The 20,332-nt window shown below is 48.2% G+C and overlaps 1 long non-coding RNA gene across 1 annotated transcript; it reads left to right on the top strand.

Annotated features, from left to right (window-relative positions):
• Positions 1-3,424: 3,424 nt before the first annotated feature.
• On the top strand, positions 3,425-5,982 carry LOC119865242. Its single transcript, XR_005376625.1, has 2 exons — positions 3,425-5,333; positions 5,421-5,982. It is a non-coding gene; the product is annotated as an uncharacterized LOC119865242 (long non-coding RNA).
• Positions 5,983-20,332: the final 14,350 nt, after the last annotated feature.

The following is a 20,332-nucleotide window of genomic DNA, read 5'->3' as shown; positions in this document are numbered from 1 at the left end:
GGACAGAATTTCCAATTCTCACTGGACCAGCAAAGTCCTGTGCACAGTCCTGGCCAACCAGCCATTAGGACGGTGGAATACCAACAGATGACCGGCTGTTTTACCACGGCAGAGTGCTGTGGAATGAGGACAGGGCAGCAGGTAGGATGTGAAACCCAGAACATAAATCAGATTATGGGTTTGCCTCTGGATGCGCGGGCAACGCATACACATCCGTACCTGTGCACAGGCTCATGCACACCTGTTCTCCGTTCCTCCTCCACTTGGAGAGGACTGGGGTAGTAACCTGGGATCTTGCATTCACTGACTTCTATGTGAAAAAGACTTTTGTTGGGGGCACCTGAGTGGCTCAGTGGGTTGAATGTCTGACTGTTGATCCCGGCTCAGGTCTTGATTTCAGGTTGTGAGTTCAAGTTGGGTATTGGGCTGTACTAGGCATGGAGGCTGCTTAAAAAAAAAAAAAAAAAAAAAAAAGACTTTTGGGAAATGGGGAGGCAAAAAGTGCAACCTCCCCGTGAAGACAGTTCAAAACAATTGCTGTTACTGAGACCTCATGTGACCAACCTGAGAGCCAGAACTGACTACTGAAGACATAGAACAGGGAATTGTGAGTTCAGGTTGTTTCCATGTGCGAGGAAGAGTGGGCACTGTGCATTGGGGGTCTTGGCCTCCTCCATGAGCAGCCGTGCTCCTCCGAGCTGCTGGGACGTTCTGTACACCTGTCTCAGGCTGCTGCCTGGATGGTGTGGGTGCCGTCTTCGGGCATTGATGCTAGAACTCTCCAACTGAGGAAAGCCACAGGCTCCCTCTGGCCTCCCTCATTCCTTTGGTCTGGAATCTTCTGCAGCACCCCCTGTTTGTGCCACAAACCTGATCGCCGCTTACAGTCATAGCATCACCACCATCATCCCCTAGACTTTCCTTAGCTCCCTCTCAGACCATAGTTGCTACTTCCCCCAGCGTTCTCAAGGGCACCGACTCAGCATAACTTAGTTATTTGTCCATAAGCCCTGGTCGTTGATTAAAATCACCCAGGGAGACTTTTTTTTTTTTTACTGAGATCCCCTGGGACCCCTCCCTCCAGCCCAGACACTGTGATTCTGTTGGTCTAGAGTGGGGTCCCAGCATCAATGTCTTTTTTTTTAAGATTTTATTTATTTATTTGTGAGAGACACAGAGAGAGAGAGAGAGGCAGAGACACAGGCAGAGGGAGAAGCAGGCTCCACGCAGGGACCCTGATGCGGGACTCGATCCCAGGTCCCCAGGATCACACCCTGGGCCAAAGGCAGGCACTCAACCACTGAGCCACCCAGGCATCCCATCAATGTCTTTTTTTTTTTTTTTTTTTTTTTTTTTTTTTAAAGATTTTATTTATTTATTCATGATAGTCACACAGAGAGAGAGAGACAGAGAGGCAGAGACACAGGCAGAGGGAGAAGCAGGCTCCATGCAGGGAGCCCGACGTGGGATTCGATCCCGGGTCTCCAGGATCGTGCCCTGGGCCAAAGGCAGGCGCCAAACCGCTGCGCCACCCAGGGATCCCCCATCAATGTCTTTTAAATGCTCTCTGATATGGCACATTCGAGACCCACTGTCCTAAATGTCTGTCGGCCGGGGACACCTGGGGGCTCAGTCCATGCAGCGTCCAACTCTTGATTTCAGCTCAGGTCATGATCTCGGGGTTGAGAGATCGAGCCTGCATGGGGCTCTGCGCTAAGTGGGAGGGTCTGCTTCTCTCCATCTCCCTCTGCCCCCATCACACCTGCACACACACGCCCTCGCTCTCTCAAATAAATAAACCTTGAAAATAAAAAGTAAAACATGTCTGTCTGCCTGCTTTAGTGGAACCTTGGAAAATGTCCTCTACTAGTGATCTCTTCGTGCTCCCCAGGGTCCAGCCTGGTCCCTCACACAGAATAGGCGCTCAGTAAGTGGAGGAAGAATGAGGTGGCCCTCCACTGCTGCTTCAGCCCCTGAGCATTCACGTAGCAGGGTAAAGGGAGGGCACAAATGTTGAGCACACATGAGGAGAAAACCTGCATCGTTCGTGCATGATGGCCTGCTGCGGAAAGCCAGGTCCTGGGTTCGAATGTGCCTGAGGTCGGCTAGCTCCTCGAGCCCTGCCAATCCACTTCTCCTGGAATGTGGTTCTGACAGATTGTCTCCCACACCCGGGAGGAGCTTGTGGGGTGGTGCTGCCATGTGACTTCCGAGAGTTGGGTCACCAGGTCATACACAGGTATCCAAGAACGGGCTACCTTACATTTCAGTATCGTTCTGAATCCAGACTGTGTGAATACTGCAAGCACCGATCGCAAAGAATCACCAAGATTCAAGCTTCTGGTCAGTGTTGGTGCAGGCTCAGCCACAAAAAACCCTCACCAGGCTCTGGGACTCCTGCCCATGCAAGGGTGGCTACCAGGCTCCCACTGTGCCCCTCCCCAGAGACCACATGTTTCTGATTGCTTGGCCTTGACCTGGTGCCTCCTCTGTCACTTTGAGCCTTTTTCTTAGAGTTTTTCCTTTAGATGTTCAGACGCAGGTCCAGGGTGAGTCCTGGATGCTCTGGCAGGTGCGTCCGGGTCCTTCCCTCCCCAGCAGGGCAGCTGCTCGGGGCATGGGCGCCAAGGCTTCACCCTATCCACGTGGTGGGTTGCCGTGCCGAGGGCTTGCTTGTCCAACACTGCACCTGCTCACCACACTGCTCCTCAGACCCCCACCTCCTCCTAGTAATTTTTCAGCTAGAAAATATGTAAAAGGAAAATGTGCTAAGAATGATTTTCTCTTTCCTTATTTATTTTCTACTTTGCCTCTCCTTGTTTTTTTTTTTTCTGAAGAGATCAATTTTTTAAAAAGATTTTATTTATACATGATAGACATAGAGAGAGAGAGAGGCAGAAACAGAAGCAGGCTCCATGCCGGGAGCCCGACGCAGGATTTGATCCCGGGACTCCAGGATCGAGCCCTACGCCAAAGGCAGGCGCTAAACCGCTGAGCCACCCAGGGATCCTAGAGATCAATTATTTTAATTCCAGCTTATTTCAGAAAAAAAAAATTCTGTGGTGCTTCAAATTACCAATAAAGTCACGAAAGCAATGTGTTATTCTCATTTAGTTGAATAGAAGCTTTGAAAGACTGCTCCTCTCCAACAACCTAAGTAAAATCAGTGTTTGAAATAGGAGTTGGACAATAATTAGGAACGGAGTATTATTCAAAGCCATTTGCACCTCCCTCCAGCGAGGCACTTTGACATCACATGATAGCACTTCATTGTGCGTTCTATTTGTGGGCACATTTTAGAAAATGAGGCAAGTGCTTTCTGTCCTCCCTTTCCATAAATAGGAAGATTGAAGTATCATTTACCTATCACCATCTGTAGGAATATTTTATCAGTTTTAACTGCAGGTGATCTAATTTTAATCAGAACCAAAAAATATATATATAAATTGCATAGTTTTGAACACATCATACTAAGTAAAATAAGCTAAACATTGAAGGACAAACGGGGTGTGATTCCATGCACCTGAGGTGCCTAGAGGAGTCCACACGCAAAGGCAGAAAGAGGAAGAGTCTATCGTGGGGGTGGGGTGGGACAGAGCAAGTGGATGCCAAGGAGCTTGGGCTCAACGCAGATGTTCATTCTCCAGCCCTCCACTCCCTGGGCATCCTCACTCACCCAACAGTGATGATGGGACAGGCTATTGCTTTGGCAAGTAAAAGATATGCCAGTGTGACGCCCAGGGGGTTCCCCAGCCTAGGGGTGCAATCAAGCACTCAGGTCAGCATCTAGGGGCAGAGAAGATGTCGCTAAATTTCATAATTTGTGTCATTGGACCCGTCCTAGGGGCTCTCGGCAAGTGATCATCTTCCCCCCGGCCTGGCCCCCTGCAAGGGATGCGTGATCTCCATCCGTTCCGGCTTGCCACACGCTGTGCAGGAGACCCCACAGCACCCACGCCATTCCCTCTGAGGTCCTCGCTGCCCTGCTAGCGGGAGCCCGGCCCTGCCCCTCTCCCACCATGACGACCCCATGCTGCTCCATCGATGGCCTCTCCTCCATCCCTCGGCCTGGCGGGGCCTCCTCAGTGTCCACCGTGGTGGTCCTTGCTGCAGTCCTGTGAGGGAGAAGCCCAGGCATGTGCGTCTCGGGACTGACATCCGGCGAAGAGCTCCTGCCCTGAGCAGACCAGCACATCCTAACAAGGTCAAGTGTGCATCAGGGTTCAGAGCTCTAGGGTATAGTCCTCAAATCTCCACCAGCAGCTCCCAAGCGGACCCTGCTCGAGCCTAGAGTCCTCTGTGGGAAAAGTATGGGCAGGTCAGAAACATTCAATGGGGAACGGAAGAGGAAAGGCAGAATGGTTGGTTTTCCTGTGTGTCACCTGAAAGGTACATCAAAAGCTTGCTTTCTGTGTTACAGTAAAACTCCGCTTGTATGAAAAAAAATGTATTTTCATTTTAAACAATGACATGCATTTGCATGGCTTTAAAATCTAGCAAAACTACCTGGCCCTACAAGATTAACCAGACACCTCAGCTTCAAATCCTCTCCTGCAGAGGGAATCACTACAACCCCTGGTTTTTCCCTTCTTTGTTGCTTCCATATTTCTAAATAGTGTGCTTATAATGTATCATCTCTAATTTTGGACACCATCAATTGATTCCTTCCTAGAGAAGACCAAACATTCACCTCTTTTCCACTGCTATGAACACCCCCCGCCCCCGCTGCCTGTCCCCACGTGTGATGACATCCCTGTCGGATCAATATTCTGTGTATTGACACAATCTCATGTGTGAGCACACATTGCTGCATGCCTCCTCGGCCCTGTTGGACACGGGGCTCAATCCCACCATCCGTGAGATCATGACATGAACCGAAACCAAGAGTTGGACGCTCAACTGACTGCGCCACCCAGGTGCCCCCAACAATCTTGAAGACAAGTGTTTCTCCCTATGACTATATACTCAGCCAAACCATCCATCACGTATTACCTCAGATAAAAAAAAATAGTTTTTTTTTTAAATAGTTTTAAACATTCACTTTCGACACACCATTCCCAGGAAGTTATCAGAGAATATATTCCACCAAAATAAAGAAACCGACCAAGAAAGGAGGTACAGGCTCCAGACAATAAGGGATCATGAGCGTGGTGGACAGCATTCCCCAGACAGGTGGAGGGAGGCCTGAGGCCGACTTTACCTGCCAGGTGCCACAGGTGCCACGTTAGTCTCCACGGAACGTCACCCCACGCCCTACCTTTCACCATCTCAGTGACGGATTTGGCACCTGCTCTTCCCTCTGTGGGGACGCCGAACAAGCTGCCTGCTTACCGGTGTGGGCTCTGATTTCCATTGCTCAGAATTTCAGGTAAAACAGGAATGGAAAAAGAAAAACATTAACTTCTTGTGTTTATCTTGAGGATTTGGAGACTATGTGGGGACAGACAAGAGCCAGGTGCAGCTGTGAGGACACCTGTGTGCACGGAACACAGCCCAGGACCCTCAGTGCTGCTGGATCACCCGCGAGCAGACGCCCTAGGCTCACAAGCCTGTTTTCCCTCCCTCTTCCTCCCTCCTCCCACTTCTTCCCACCTCCTTCTCCCTCATCCCTCTTCCTCCCTCCTCTTCCCTCCTCCTTCTCCCCTCGCCCCCCTTCCACCCTCTCCTCTCAGATGTCCACACGCAGTGCCTTTGCCTGGGCACACCAGTGAGGGGAAAGGATGACCTGAGCCTCACTCAGTTCACCAGATGAGCATTTGGGTGGGGGGTTCCCTCTGCTTGTCCTGATGTCTGCTGCACGATGATCAATACCGTCAAAACTTTCTAATGGCAGATAAACGGAACACTAATGGCACTGTGGCTTTTGGGTCCAACTGAGTCTTAAGTGGCTGCCTTGGGTCTATTTTTAAACCTTATTATCTGTTATACTTATGGAGTAATTTTACTTTTGTGAATTTTACAATAAAGAATTTGATCCTTTCACCCAACTTATGGTTGCTATATTAACAATTAAATATTATTTTGATCGCATTGCTTTCTATTGACTGACCCTAACTTCTCCCTCTAATTATCCCCCGGCTCTCACAAGGTGGCAGACCCCACATATGCAGCGCTTTTTCTCCTGTTACTGACATTCACCCCCCCAACATACCCCAGACCCTCCTCTTCCCCTGGGGGCAAGCATCCCATTCTCAGGGCAGGGATTGCTCCCACCTCTGGCATTTGCTCCTTTCTATGGGATTGCCGGCGGGTGGCAGAGTCCCGGGACACCTCCAATATACTGGGCTCTCTCTTCCTGATTGTTACGTCATATTGCAATGGCAAAGGAATTTTGCAGCTGTAATCGGGGTCTCTAAGCAGTTGACTTGAAGTGAGTCGAAAGGAGACTTTCCTGGGTGGGACTGGATGAAAGGCAGAAGTTAACAGATTTGAAGCTGCAGGGATGCTCCTGTTGACCTCGAAGGGGCAGACAGCCATGCTGGGGGTAGGGGAGACAGCAGGTGGCCCCTGCACCTGACAGCAGTCCCCAGCGGGCAGGTGCAGCAAACAAGGAACTCAGGCCCTCAGCCGCAGGGACCAGAATCCAGCAGTACCTGGCGAGTGTCGAAGGCAGCCTGAGCCTCCTCGGAGAGCCCGCCCCAGTGGCGCCCTGACTGCAGGCGCGGGAGACCTAAGTGGCAGACTCTGCTAACCGGACAGACCCCTGACCCCCGGACACTGAGGGGTAAGATTGTGTGGGTTTGGCACCTGAGTTTGAGATAAAGTGTCTGGCCACCACAGGAGCCTTGCTGTGTCTTCTCCCATAGCTTCCGGGCAGCATCACAGTGACCTGGTCGTGAGCCACTGGCTGTTGTGAATTCCTTCATCGGAGCGAATCACTGCCGGCAGTGCCCGACAGTAGTTAACCGTGCACCTGTGAGCTGGAAGAAAGGCCTTCGGAGACAGACGGGTCTCCCAGTGTCTCCTGCCCGGCTCCACCTCCCTGGCCTGGAGGCTCAGCCCGGAGGCCTCCCTGCAGACCCCACTGTAGGGCACGTGGCCAGTGTGGGGCTCGGCTGCCTGCTTCCTCCCAGGCCTGCCTCCCCTTGGGGCATCCCACTGTGCGTGATCTGGGACAGAGTTCAGTTCTCAGCACCTGTCAGGAGCAAGGGTGCTCCCTACCTCCTTTCCTCCAGTGCCGGGGGAGGGGGAGGCACTTACAGTACACTGAGCACTGTGGGATCTCCGACCACAGGAAATGAGGGGCAGCCTTGGCTCTCTCTGCCCCCAGGGCAGCTGGTGGGCCATATTCCACCATCTTTGTGACTTTTCTCTTGGAACAAGCAACCCAAAGGCAAAGCGAGTGTTTGCAGACGGGATTCAACACTAGGCCTGGTGGGGGGGCGGCTTACTCCAGGGCTCTGCATCCAGCCTCCCTGGCCCTTTCCTGAGCTCATTTCTGAGTGCAGCCTTGAAGCCTCCTCCTGGCTTGTGAGCCCTGTGTCCTTCCAATGGCTTTCCTTCACCCTGTCACATAGATGATTCCTACCAAGACCAACCATCCACAACGGGCCTGCTGGCCATCACGGGGCACTTCTCCATGAAACAGCTGTGGCTTTCCCAGTGTGCTGGATTTAAATCCATCTGCTGCTTGCTAGCTCCGAGGCCATGGAAGGTTGCGGGAGCTCCCTGGGCCCTGTCTGTGAAAGGGGAGTAGTGACAATCCTTCCTTTGCAGCTCATGCCCATCGGGCTCTCGAAACAATGCTCTTATTTTATCCTCTTCTGTCTGGCTGTGGACAGTGTTGCTTTATGTATTCTGATCCCAAACGAAACTGTAGGGTCCCTCAGGTGAGAAGCTGTTCTTATTTCCACCCCCACAGCACCAAGTGTGGAAGGAGTTGGCACAGCATAGTGCCAAGGGACCCAGGACCAGATGGCTTCTGCCACTGGCTACTAGTCCTTACGGGGGTTGGGGTGTCTCTAGATGATGCCGCTGCTGTGGCAGGTGCTCTGTGCACACCATACTTTATTTCAGAGAGAGGCTCTGGATTCCGATTATTCCAGCCTGTGTGTTTACCACATTCCAGTGCAAGCTGCCTGAAGCTGACTTACCCCACCCCACTTTCTGCCACCCAGTCTCTGGGAAATAGTTCCTGCTCCTCTTCACGACACAGGGAGCCTTGGGCCAGTCTTACAGCTTTCCTATTCGATCTTAAACAAGTAGGACTGCTAATCTGTTAAGAATCATTTAGGGGTAACATTTAACAATTAATACAGCTGGAGAGAAACTCAAAATACTTAACAACCAGAATGCTGTCAGCATAGGACAGCTGCTGGAATGGCAGAATCAGATGGGCAGAGTGTACTGGCAGGTGTCTGCTCTGAATACAGGACTTGTGGCCAGAACAGAACAAGGAGGTTAAAGGATTGTAAGGTAATAAGTGAATAGAAGGTGAAGTAGGTACACTGAAAAACAAGACTGGCTGACATAAAGGACAAACATTGTATGTTCTCATTCATTTGGGGAATATAAATAATAGTGAAAGGGAATATAAGGGAAGGGAGAAGAAGTGTGTGGGAAATATCAGAAAGGGAGACAGAACATAAAGACTCCTAACTCTGGGACACGAACTAGGGGTGGTGGAAGGGGAGGAGGGCGGGGGGTGGGGATGAATGGGTGACGGGCACTGACGGGGGCACTTGACAGGATGAGCACTGGGTGTTATTCTGTATGTTGGTAAATTGAACACCAATAAAAAATAAATTTATTATAAAAATAAAAGACTGGCTGACATAGCCAAAAATGGTTTGGGATGCAGATGGGATGGGATGAGTTGAATTGGGATGGGATAGAATGGGATGGGATGGCATGGCATGGCATGGGATGGGATGGAATGGCATGGGATGGATTTGCATGGGGTGGGGTGGCATGGGATGGGATGGGATGGGATAGGATGGGATAAGATGGCATGGGATGAGATGGCATGGGATGGGATGGGTTAAGTTGGGTTGGTATAGAATGGGATGGGATGAGAGAGAAGAAGAGGAGAGAGGAGGGTTATCCACACCTGACATGAAATTCAGATTGCATGAAAGGGGTTAAAATTTTGGTGGTTTTTTTTTCCTGTCACATAGCTTATTTGGGATACAAACAAACAATAATGCATTTTTGACCACCCGGCAGACCACATAAAATACAGATGGCTAGAATGTTAAGAGCTACATGCATTAACCATGAAGCATTTTTAATCTTTTGGTGCTCACTCACATAATGACAGGACCAGGGTTTTGTTTTGTTTTGTTTGTTTTCTGATAAATTTACTGATATACTATAAATGAAGTGAAGCTTGAGTGAAGATTTCTGAGACAGAACTCTTAAATTCAAATCAATTTAATAAAATAAATATAGTAAGTGAAGATGTTTTTATTTTAAGGTTCTATTAAATTTCCCAATATGCTTCTTTTTATAAAGGACCAAATAAATAAATAAATAAATAAATAAATAAATAAATACAAAAATTATACAATGATATAAAAAAGGAACTAATGATAGCTCTAGTTGAATGGTAAAGACATGAAAAGATGAGAAAGATAAAGCCTATAGAGTATTCTGAATAAAGATCATAAGCAGATGGATCATAAAGCAACAAAATAAGTTTCAATGTCTAGATTTGATGTACTTTATAAAAATCCTGAGAAGCGGGCAGCCCCGGTGGCTCAGCAGTTTGGCGCTGCGTTCAGCCCAGGGCGTGATCCTGGAGACCCGGGATCAAGTCCCACGTTGAGCTCCCTGCATGGAGCCTGTTTCTCCTTCTGCCTGAGTCTCTGCCTCTCTCTCTCTCTCTCTCTCTCTCTCTCTCTCTCTCATGAATAAATAAAATTTAAAAAAAATCCTGAGAAGCTATTGCAAAAATGTAAGATCCTGAGTTTTTATATCATAGAGCCTAAAATGATGATTGACCAGGCATTGGTAACCAACAGCATTAATGAGCTTATCCATCCATTCATCCGTTCCCACACCCACTCATGGGCAACTGTGTATGCAGCACCTCTGTGTGCCCATGCTGTGCCAGGGCCCTGGGGCCAGAGCCAGGAAGAGTCACATGAAGGCCTGATGTGCATCAGTGCATGGTCCAGTGAGGAGATAACAGCAATTACTCATCTTAAAGGTAAGTGTGCCATGAAAACCTGCATTAAAGCCTCTGAAGGAAAGCACGAAGTCTGTGTGTCCGCTGGGCCTGGAAGGGCCCTGGAAGTCTTCCTGAGCATAGTGACATGTGAGCCAAGTCCTGAAGAATCCACTCTGTGCATCACAGGATAATTAGACAAGAAGGAGAGGGAGGGATCTGTGAATTACCCCGAAAACAGAGTGACTTGGGAAAATGTGGAAGTCCCATAAGTCTTTACATATGCACTTGCGTGAACTACTGAGCTTTCTCTTAATAAAAACAATGAATATATCCACAAGATTTCCTGCTGACAGACTCGGAATAAATGGGAAGTAGTAGATTTTGATGTGTATAGTTTTCTGATAGCCTAAGGCCCCATGATGAGGTCTCATTTGGGACCACCTCGGGAAGAACGGGAAAGGTGTCCTTCTCCCCCGATTTATAAAGATCTGAAATGTCTAGGAAGATTTCATTGCTTTAAAAAGTCTTTCAATGTAATGACAGCTAATATTTTTAAAGATCTTTATTAAACAAATTTTTAGATGTACATAAAATTAGGGAAAGAGACATGCCCATTAGCCACCTTTAATAATTATCAACTCATGGTCAATGCTGCTTTGATGCCTGTATACACCCCATCACAGGGACAGGTCATTCCTCAAAAACTTCAAAGAGAGGTCATCTTGCTTCTTCCTTTCCTGTATGGATACCTTTTATTTCTTTTTTTGTGAGCCAACCAGCTGTAACTGGAGCATGTGCTACAATGTCGAGTAGAAGTGACAAGAGTGGACCTGTCTGGTTCTGATCTCTGGGGGAGAGGAGTCAGGCTTCTACCAGCAGGGATGATGCTAGCTGTGGTTCTCTGAGATGCCCTTGGAAAGTCAAGGGAGTTCCCTTCTAGTCCTGGCTTAATCCCTTCCTTCCTTCCTTCCTTCCTTCCTTCCTTCCTTCCTTCCTTCCTTCCTTCCTTCCTTCCTTCCTTCCCCCACCCTCACTGGGCTGGACATGGAGCCCAACTCAGGACCCAAACTCATGACCCTGATATCGAAACCTGAGTGGAGATCAAGAGTCAGACGCTTGACTGACTGAGCCACCTGCACGCCCCTGTCACTTTCCTTTTTAATCATGAAAAGGTGTTGGGTTTTGTCAAGTGCCTTTTCTATGTTGACAGAGATGACCATGTGGTTTTTGACTGTTATCCTATTAAGTGCTGTATGGTAGCGATCTCTATAGGCTGAGCTGGTCCTGCATTGCGGAGACATACCCCATTAGGGGTATATCTGATCCTTCTCTCTGTTGCTGGATTTGGTTTGCAAGTAGTTTGTTGAGTCTTGCATTTATATTCACAAAGGATCCACGCTCTTCTTGTATGGCCATAGTCTTAGGTGGTTTGCGTGTCGGAGTAACACTGGCTTTGTGGGAGGAGTTAGGAAGTCTCTCTCTCTCTCTCTCTCTCTCTCTGGAAGAGTCTGTGACTGATTCGTATCGATTCTTCAAATGTCTCAGTGAGCTCACTGCAGACGCCATGTGAGTCTGGGCCTTTCATTGCAGAGAAACTTTGAATGACTGATAAAATCTCTTTAACTGTTAGAAGTCTGTTCAGATTTTCTATTACTTCATTTTCAGTAGTTTCTGTTTTTCTAGGAATCTATTATCTAAATGATCCAATTTATTGGCAGGAAGGTCTGTTTTCTATCGATTCTGTTGTTTTCACAAAGTCAAAGAAATGAAGGCTCTGCGTGTGGTGAGAGAGGCGTCCTGGCCTCCGCTCTCTTCTCTTCCCAGACGTCTCTTTCCTTTGCCTCGCGTCCCTGTCCTGTTCAATCTGCTGCGGCCTCAACACAGAGCTTTGCTGAGGGAGGCCCCGCTCGGGGCTCAGGGGGCTCACAGGCTCAGACCTGGTCCCCAGACATGGTGACATCGCATCACAGCCGCCAGAGAACTGGAATCCGCAGGCCCCGTCCCACCTTGGGCTTCTGCTGCCGTCTTGCTGGGCCTCTTGGTTTGGATCATGGCACGTAAGACCCGTTTTCAGGACCATCAGGTGTCCTGCTTTCTCTGCTCCATTGTTTTCACACAGACCTGATACCACGTGGGTTTTCTACATGTTGGTGATTACCAACATGTAGTCACATTTCCAGTGGTTGGGAAAAGACCTTATCACTTGGTTTTGTTGTAGACGTTATCTGTGGGTTTGGGGCCACAGCTTCCTTCCTGTAAAATGGGAAGGAAAGTGTAAAGTGTAAAACACAAAAATACAGTGGCTGTGAGAAATGTCTACACGCGCAGGATGTACTATAAATATGCCTTGACTAGCTTCCCCTGTGATATGGAGATGCTATGGCTGAGACATTGCATGATTAAATTCTCTATTTAATTTACAAATTAAGCTAGTGGTAAGGTATTTTTGAATAAACTGAAAAGAGGCATAGGTACAAATCAGCTTAAAATTTTAAAGCAGTGGGATCCCTGGGTGGCGCAGCGGTTTAGCGCCTGCCTTTGGCCCAGGGCGCGATCCTGGAGACCCGGGATCGAATCCCACATCAGGCTCCCGGTGCGTGGAGCCTGCTTCTTCCTCTGCCTGTGTCTCTGCCTCTCTCTCTCTCTCTGTGTGACTATCATAAATAAATAAAAATTAAAAAAAAATTTTAAAGCAGTAATAAAATTAGAAAAATGCTAGACCCTGCACATACCTCACCAGCTGCCCGCTGATGTATGGTTTTCTGGCATAATCTGAGAACACACTGAGCACATCCATTGGCTTAGTTTTAGGGTACAAAAAGTAGAGATCAAATTTTAAATTGGAGCTATAAATATTTAACTCGGACAAATTATCCATTGTTTTTTTAATAATAGAAGTAAATCAATTAAATTTGTATTATGTAAGCTAGTGATTATTTTTCTTTGGTAAATTTTGTTTGCATTGACTACCTGAGCAGCTGCGATACATTGTTCTCATCGTTTCTTAAGAAACCAAAATCACATTTTAATCTTCATTATGATGGTATTGATCAAACCTGATTTTGAGTGTCCTGGAACTTAAGCTTCAAAAAGGTGTATGTATGGTGTTATTATAGTTTCAAAGATGCTCCCCTGTTGGGGGAAAAAATCATAAAAAATAGCTAAACCAATACACTAATAGCTAAACTAATGTAAGTAAAACTCAATCACAAACAATGGCCGATCTTAATTGGAATAAAGGAAGAAGAAACATAAGCATTCCTTCTGGGTCAAATTTCTTGAAATGATGAGAAAAGCTTGTGTTCTCAATGCAACAATATCTGGCTCTGCTCTCTGAGGTACATCAAGGTCCTATGTAGCATATTCTCTTTTTTAAAAAATCACTGAATGCATTAAACAGCAACCAAAAGAGGATCTTATATAGCTTATGTCAGTAGTTCTCAACGAGGGATGAGTTTCTCTTCCAGGGCACATTTAGCAACACCTGGAGACATTTCTGGTCCTCATGACTGGGGAGGGGTGCTCCTGGCGAGCAGCGGGATGCCCCGAAGTACCCCCACAGGGCACAGGTCAGCCCCCATAACAAAACACTATCTGCTCCAAAAAGTTAGTAGTGTTGAGGATGAGAAACCCCACTTGTGGTGATCTCCCAGGTACGAGTGGACTCCAGGGACCTGGGGACCTGAATGAAATGCAGGATGAGTTCCTCTCATGTTTCATGCCCACTTCGGAGGCCAAATGTTAATCTCCAAATTATGGTCAAGGCAGTGGGTGTAAAGTCACCAAGACTTATGGACACTGGTGACATTTATCACTGTAGTTTCTGACTTGTGACTTGTACGGTGTCACTTCTGAACTTTCATTTTATTTTTTAAAGATTTTATTTATTTATTAGAGAAAGAGTTCATGTGCATGCATGCACACACAGGTGGGGAGGGGCAGAAGGAGAGAGGGAATCCCAAGCAAGCTTGATGCTGAGCACGGAGCCCAATGCGGGGGCTCAATCTCACAACCTGAGATCACAACCTGAGCCAAAATTAAGAGTCAGATGCTTAACCTGGGTCACCCAGATGCCCCCTGAACTTACTTTTAAAAATCAAGACCAATACATCAAAACATGAGCATCTGACTGCTTTATTACATTTCCTATGGTAATCATGTCTGAGATTTTACGTTTAAATATGTATCCTTTTATTTTAAATGTTTTCTTATTTATTTATGATTTACATACTTGAAAGAGTGCATGAACAAGTGCACGAGATGGGGAGGGGCAGAGAGAGAGGCAGAGAATCTTGAAGCTGACTCCCCAGTGAGCAGATACCCCCACTGAGCATGGAGCCCAGTGCGAGGCTCCATCTCAGGACCCTGAGATCATGACCTGACCCAAAACCAAGAGCCGGACACTCAACCAACTGAGCTACCAAGGTGCCCCTTGTTTTCTCTTTTACTGGTTTTTGAGTAGGAGATATTTCTAAAAAGTCGTCTGGGTGGGTGGATCCCATCACATGTGAGTCTCGTTTCAAGGCAATGGCGATGGTGTAGGACACAGGTGCTGCTCTGAAATGTGGAGAGCCCACACCTGGGTAGAGCACTTTCTCCTGAGTCCTGTGCTGCCCCAGCCTGCGGGGTCCTGGATGGCCTGGGGGTGTGGAGGGGGGTGGAGGTGTGTGCAGGTGTGCAGGACAACAGGGGGAGGGCACAGGGCTCCTGGAAAGGGGGGTCCGAGATGGCAGGGTGGGGGGCCAGGGATAGAGGAGGAGAGGGTTACAAGCAGGACTCAGCATTGCTTCCTTTGCTGTCCCTTATGTAATTACTTTCAGGCAAAATGTCAGTTAAGTATAACTTGTATCATGTTTTCATTGTTTCCAAGTGTGAAATACATTGTGTTGAACTAGTGAGTTGGGTCCTAGGTGGGATCCCACACCTCCTACATCTGTCCTGTGCTGAGATGTATCCCAGGGTCGCACAAGATGTAACAGGAAGCTCTGTACACTTTCTTCCTCTCCTTCCCTCTTTCTTTCTTTCCAACATGGCAACAGGTTATCAAATTTCCACTTTATTTCCACCAACTCCACATAATTCCCATCAAGCTACCTGAAGGAAAGCCGTTAATCGAGGGGAGAAGAAAGCCTGAAAGCTTATCCCTTTTAACTTTATTCTTTAAAGCCACAGTTTAAGAGGAAAAAAAACCCTAAAAAACAAAGCACACTGGCATTTGCAGATGTAACTTCTGAGGTTGCTTGCTGGTGCCCTGAATTATTTAACGTGGGAAATGAAACCTTCACACAGAGGCCTGGGAACTCCCATCACATGGGCCTGGATCAGTTAATACTGAAGTTCGGTCGGTGTTTGAGCCCCGCTAATGCACATTCCAAGAAGCACTTACTGCTATTAATACTGCACGGCAGTGGGCTTGGGGCCGGCCCCTTCCCGGCTAGGGGGAGGCATCTGGGCCGACAAGTGTGGACTGGAAACTACCCTGGGAGGGAGGGTCCACAGGGCACAGGGAGCAGGAGCTGTGCTTGGCCACGCTGCCCTCAAGTCACCTGCAGTCACCCCAGGGCCCCCAGGCTGCGACTTGAGGAACCAGGGTCACAGGGTGCCCGGGTGACCAGTGGTCCTGGATTCTTGGGACTTTGCTGGTTTAGGATGAAGTCCATCCTCTGGGAGAGACCCCTCCGTGTGGGGAGAGCAGGGATGTCAGTTGACCTGTGCCTCTAAGCTACAGCAAGCAGACTCCCCTCCAAACCTGAGGCCTGTCCCCCTGCCCGTCCTCCACCCGTCATGTCTCCTCCAGGTCAGTGCCATGTCTTTGGCACCAGTGAGGACCCGGGGTGTCAGCGGCAGATTTCGGAGGTGTGGTGTCAGGGGACAGGCCAGTGGGATAGAAGGAGGGGGTCGGCAGAGCAGACCACAGTCCTGTCACTGAGCAAATGCCCAGACCCCTCCACTTCCTCTTCTGTAGTGAGGGCAGCTCCACCATGAGGACCAGAGGTTTGTGCAAGGCTGAATGGAACAGTACCCAGAACACACTCATCGTAGTGCTTGCACACACAGAATGGTCACACCTCCCCTCTCAGTGGAGCCCAGAAAGGTCTGTGTCCTGTGCACCTGCCGACTGAGGAGGTAGATTAGAAAACATTTATCTGGTGTATGAAGAGTGTAACGATGGCATCTGAGAATAGAATAGTGTTTCGTCTACAGAAGGGGTAATAAATCTCTGTAAACGATTCTTGTCCATAACATATTGAGATCATGTCAAGTCTAAGCTGCAGTGATCACAAATAATGCTGCTTTGAAAATGAAAAGGTGTCAAATATGGAATCAGACGTGTCCCACTCTGCTACCCAGAGCCTCCTATTTTAACAAACTGACATCTGAGCTTTTTGTCTTTCTCACAGAAACACAGAATGAAAAACGATTCAGTCGCATTTGGTCACTAACTCACAAAATGCCTGCTTCCGTCTGGCTGTATTCTCCTTTATATTAATGATAAAATCCTTTTTATCCTGGAAAACTTGGAAGTAATAGTTTTCTGTAGTGTGCACTCTCCAACTGGCTTGCTGGGTGCGTGACCCCAGACACGTCCCATGGCAGACGAACATGGCAGAGCCCCTGGAGGTCCACCCTTCGGCTTCAGCAGAGATAGCTTATCTGTAGGCCTTTTAGGGCTCTTTGTTCCCTTCCTCTTATAATAATAGCATGCATCTCCCTGAAACTGTAGGAGTCATCAGGGAGGGAGGAGGTGGGAGACACGAGCAACCCGTTGTGTTGGGTAGAAGGGAGGATGCATCAGCAAAGGACATGCAGGGGCCCGAGCGTAGCCTCCCATCCTCAGGCCCTGGCAGGGAGAGCAGAGGGAAAGGGTGCTCGCAGGGCGGCCTGTTCTAGTTGCTACAGGACATGGCGCTGGTGGCTCCCAGTGTCTCGGGGCACCAGTGCCCTTCATCTGTCGTCCTCCTGCTTCCGAGGGCCGCCGAGGACCTATGAGGGCCTGGCAGGCTCGGGGACATGGGCGAGGGGTCCTGAGAGGTTCTACTGCGGAGGCATCTTCACATCCACTCCTGCAGCACCAGCAAGGGGCATCATGTGGCCGCCCCAGGGAACAAACAGCGTGGTTCCCTCCACGTGCAACGGTTCACAGGGGCTCCTGAGCATACAACACACTCTGCCCTCATGGGGCTCACTCAGTGTCTCTTGGATTGGACTCAGGCCAAGTGTAGACCTTGAAAATGGATAAAACCCATGGAAGCTCCTTCAGAGGCCGTCACAAGTCCGGATCTGGGTGGCCCTCGGGTTCCACCTTGCAGTTGGCTATAGCTGCATGGAATTTTACTCTGTGGCTGCAATGTATTCATCTGTCCAATCTGCTAGTGAGAGATGTTTTTATTGCGTTCATGTTTTATTACAGAAAACCCCAGAGTGAGCCTTTGCTTGTGTCTACAACCGTTCATCTGAGGGTAAATTCTCAGATGGCATTGAAAGTGTGTGTTGTGATCCTATTCCCAGGTGGCTCCCCAGAAGATTGCAATCACGTGAGCATTCCAGGCCCCAACCAGCACCCTAAGATGCTGGAGGCGTGACATGCTGTGTACTCCTTCCTCTGTGTCCTCCTCACACCCAGGCCAGCAGCCTGTCCACTGCACGGCCAGCCCACAGGTCCTCTCTAGAACTCGATTGGCCGGCTCGTTCCCACATTAATTGTGCTGAAGGGCTTGCTTATGGGGTCCTTGCAAGTAGCTCATGCAGAAGAAGAAGCAAGTCCAATTATATCTTTTCATGACCCAAGTCTCTTGGACAAAGAATCCTGGGGCTGAGATTGGAGCAGATGGTATCTCCCACAAACTACATCGCTCTTGCTCCGCACTGCAAAGTGGAGCCCGAGGGGGACACTCTAGTCCTGCCACATCCAGACAGTGCTATAAAATCATGAAATACTTTTCTGGGAGGTCAATAATTATTATGTGCTATTAAAAAATAATGTTAACTCCAACCCTTAAAATATGTGTGAAGTTACAATGAAGTTCAATAAAGCAACACAGAGTCAAAGATAAGAAACCGCTTTGTGGCACTTGCATCCTGTTTTCTGAGTGTCACGCCCATGACCATACAAGGCGAGTGTAATCCGGAAACAAGTTCGTACTGTGTCCCTCAGCGCTTAGGAGCCAGGCACATGGGTTTGATGAACAGTGAAGAACCGCCTTCTGAGTGCTTTAACAAGAGCCAAAAGCCAGATGATTCTGCGGAACTTTATTTTCTGCACTTTACATTATGAAATGCTGGATGCTTTTTTTTTCCCTTCCCCAAATATAAACTTTTGTATTCTGTATCTTCTAGAGGCAACATGTCTATCGAGTTGTAATGCATACGCTATACTATGCACTCATTTAAAGTATACAATTCAATTCATTCCCAGAGTGTGCAACCACTAGCACAGTTTAGAACATTTTGTCACCCCCAGGTGAAGCCCCCTACCCAATAGCAGCCACCCCCTCCAGCCTCAGCAGCCACTAACCTACTTCCTGTCTCCATGGATTTGCCAACCTGACTACTTCATGTAAGTGGAACCATAGAATATGTGGTCTTTGGTGACTGGCATCTTCCATGTGCGACAAGGTGTGCAAGATCCATCCCTTTGTGGTCTATGTTCCTACTTCATTCCTTTCTAAGTAGGCTGGCTAATAACCCCTTGTATGAATGAACCACATTTTATTTATCTATTCATCAGTAGATAGACACTTGGGTTGCTCCATTTTTTTTGGCTACCATAAGTAATGCTGTCACGAACATCGATGTACAAGTTTTTGTGTGGATGTATGTTTTCGTCTCTCCTAGGTGTACACTTAGGGGTGCAGTTGCTGGGTCCCCTGGTTGCTCCATGTTGAGCTTTCTGAAGAGCTGCCAGGCTGTTTTACCAGCAGCTACTCCGCTGTGCATCCCCACCAGCCATCTATGAAGATTCCAATTTCTTGCATCCTCACCTACATTTGTCATCTCTCTACTCTGTTACATCCCTGCTGGTGGGGGTGAAGTGATATGTCACTGTTCGATTTCAGTTTCCTTGATGACTGCTGATGTTGGGCATCTTGGCCTGTGCTTATGGGCCATTTGCGTGTCTCCTTTGAAGAAATGTCTATTCAGATACATTTCCTTTTACAAAACATGAATGGCCTTTTTATTGTTGAATTGTAAGGGTTCTTTATATATTCCAGATGCAATTTTCTCATCAGATATATGATTGCAAATACGTGCTCCCATTCTGTGGGCTGCCTTTCTGCTTTCTTAGTGGTATCATTTGCAATACAAAGTCTTTGATGTTGATGAAGTCCACTTATCTGCTTTTTTGTTGGTTGCTTTGAGACATCATATTTGAGAGACCACTGCCTCATTTTAAATTTTAGGTCATGAAAGGTCAGAGAGCAGAGATAATGTCTGTATTGTTCACCATCCCCACACTTGGCCATGCCTAGCACATCATATGTTCTCGAGAAATATTTGTTGGATGAATATTTGTGGCAGAGCTTTGGTGGCCCAGGCTTCTCTCTGGATGAAACACGCTGACAGCCTGCCCCTCACTGCTTGACACTCGAGGTTTGAGGACTCTCCTCCTGGTGCCCCCTGCCCCACAGTTATGCCATTGACTCTTGCCCAGTGAAGTGAAGGCATGAAGACTGTGGAGGCCTGACCCAGGGGCTATAATACACATGAGCCGGAGACTGAGCTGACCCCACGGACACTATGTTTACCTGAACGATGTGAAATTGCTTCTCTTTGACCCATTTTACCTGTAAAAATGGCAGTTGAATACGGTTAACCAAATTTTTTGAATCAGGTTCAATGTAAGAGAATGAAAATGAATTTAATGAAACATTTTTTTTTTTAAACTCCCCTTCTCTTTCTCCTTCTGTTGTTTCTTGTGATTTTCTCATTTTCTCACTTCCCCGCCAACCAAGAGCACATGCTCTGGGCCCTGGCTCTTTGCACCCACCATGGAAAGACCCTGGGTCCCTGTGCTAGCACCTGTCTCCTTTACCCTGGGACGGAGGGTGCCGCAGGGTGATGACCAACAGACAGGAGCTGGGCTGGCACCTCCCTTCTCTCTGCTTATCGTGCCTCCATCTCTGGTTCTAGTCCTCATCCCCTCCTTCCCAAGTGACCAGGGATGGAGGATCTCTCAAGAGTGTCTAGACCAGCCAGTGGCCCTGACAGGTGCAGGCAGAG

The sequence above is a fragment of the Canis lupus genome, chromosome 22, assembly GCF_011100685.1.
Source record: "Canis lupus familiaris isolate Mischka breed German Shepherd chromosome 22, alternate assembly UU_Cfam_GSD_1.0, whole genome shotgun sequence".
NCBI classification, from domain to species: domain Eukaryota; kingdom Metazoa; phylum Chordata; class Mammalia; order Carnivora; family Canidae; genus Canis; species Canis lupus.
This window is presented reverse-complemented; position numbering and strand designations above follow the sequence as displayed.